The sequence below is a fragment of the Eriocheir sinensis genome, chromosome 20, assembly GCF_024679095.1.
Source record: "Eriocheir sinensis breed Jianghai 21 chromosome 20, ASM2467909v1, whole genome shotgun sequence".
Classification (NCBI taxonomy): Eukaryota; Metazoa; Arthropoda; class Malacostraca; order Decapoda; family Varunidae; genus Eriocheir; species Eriocheir sinensis.
In genome coordinates, this window is record NC_066528.1 from 6,014,188 (window position 1) to 6,016,201 (window position 2,014).

Genomic DNA, 2,014 nt, shown 5'->3' on the forward strand with positions numbered 1-2,014 from the left:
GGAAAGGAAACTAGAGATAAAGGAACAGAGAGAGGGATAGAATCCGAAAGAGGGCAGTTTAGAAAGCAAAGACTGGTGCCAGACTCAATCGAAGGCTTTCGATTTGTCTAGCGCAACAGAGAAAGTCTCACCGAAACTACTAAGAGAGGATGACCAAGAGTCAGTTAATAAAATGGGATATTACTTAAAAAAGATTCTTCATAAGGGATCTCTCTCTCTCTCTCTCTCTCTCTCTCTCTCTCTCTCTCTCTCTCTCTCTCTCTCTCTCTCTCTCTCTCTCTCTCTCTCTCTCTCTCTCTCTCTCTCTCTCTCTCTCTCTCTCTCTCTCTCTCTCTCTCTCTCTCTCTCTCTCTCTCTCTCTCTGCTACTACTACTACTATTAATATATTTTTTTATTCAACAGGTTAGAAAAGAAGAACAACAACAACATGTTATAACAACCACTACCATGAGTACCACCACCACCAACCACCACCATCACCACCACCACCACTACGGCAACCACCACCCCCACCACACGGCTGCCACCACCACCACCACCACTACCGCCACCACCACCACCACCACCGCCACCACCACCACTCAGCCCACCGTCATAGAGAGTGGGCGGCCTCACCCTTTCCTGCCCTCGTATTTGCTGGACAATGTGGTGAGTGGCTCTGTCCTGCCTCACACACCTTGCCTCACACACCTGCTGACATTTTTAAAGACTGTGGCCGCCCGAGAGGGTTAAGGAGGATGTAAATTAACAGGGAAGAAGTGGAAGAGCTCATCTCAATGCCCTAAGAATCCCAACACTCCAGCTCAACTCCAAACTCCATAAAATTACATACAAAATATTAAAAAAATTCAAGCCTGTCAAAAAAGTCTGTTAACCCTTAAAGCGGTGGCTTGCTTGTTTTGCTGTGCCTGTCCTCCCACGCGGGCATACTCAGGCAAAAACTTACCTCACCTCAACCTTTCATATCTTCACTTCTACGTATTTCACATGACTGAATGAAGCACCATTGTAAAGTACATACCCTTAACCCCTTCAACACCAGGACGCGCATGCTGAGTCCTGGCTCGCAGTTCACTTATCGCTGTATCGCGGATTTTAAAATTGTAAATATTTAGTTTCATATCGCGGATTTTAAAATTGTATATATTTAGTTTCATATCGCGGATTTTAAAATTGTAAATATTTAGTTTCATATCGCGGATTTTAAAATTGTATATATTTAGTTTCATATCGCGGATTTTAAAATTGTAAATATTTAGTTTCATATCGCAGATTTTAAAATTGTATATATGTAGTTTCATATCGCGGATTTTAAAATTGTAAATATTTAGTTTCATATCGCAGATTTTAAAATTGTAAATATTTAGCTTCATATCGCGGATTTTTCGCTATATCGCTGAATTTTGCGGTATAGAGGTATTTTAATATATATTATTTTACTTATTTTGCATTAAAAGAAGCATTTTCTAGCCTAAAAAATTGTAAACAATATAAAAAAATTAAGTAAGTATTAATAAGAACATATTAAAATAATATTAAATTGAAATAAAATACGTAGCGCACTGCAGATGAGTAGACAGACTCGCACGTATGTAAAACGCAGCTACGGCCGCTTCCGCTTGAGCTAGTTTGCCCACGTGTGATCGTACACGGCACACTATTGGCTGATGGATGGGAGGCGGCCAACACTGTGTTCTGTATCCTGGGCGCTGATTGGCTCAGCGACCGAAGCATTTGTTGGTTCGTGAGTGGTTAGCTCGGAGACAAAGGGAGAGTGTGTTACAGCTTGCTGCCGTTAAATGCTCGAGAACTTGGCAGTGCGGACCCAGACAGGATGAGGCAATGACTACACTTGAACAAGACTCAAGTCCTAAACTTGCTCAACATGATTACTCCAAGCTTATCTAGTTTGGTGGAGCTCTTTGCCGTACTGGAATAAACACGTGGAGACCTGCTGAACCGAACAGCTGATAGGCTCTTCTTCTTCTTGTGACCACAACTTACCGACCACAC

General features: G+C 42.1%; 1 long non-coding RNA gene across 1 annotated transcript in view; it reads left to right on the plus strand.

The window, feature by feature from the left end:
* The first annotated feature begins 379 nt into the window (after positions 1-379).
* The window catches only part of LOC127001115 (uncharacterized), an 8,489-nt gene continuing 6,854 nt past the window's right edge, over positions 380-2,014 (plus strand). The window contains exon 1 of the long non-coding RNA XR_007754727.1: positions 380-649. This is a non-coding gene — a long non-coding RNA (uncharacterized LOC127001115). The remainder of the gene's footprint in view (positions 650-2,014) is intronic.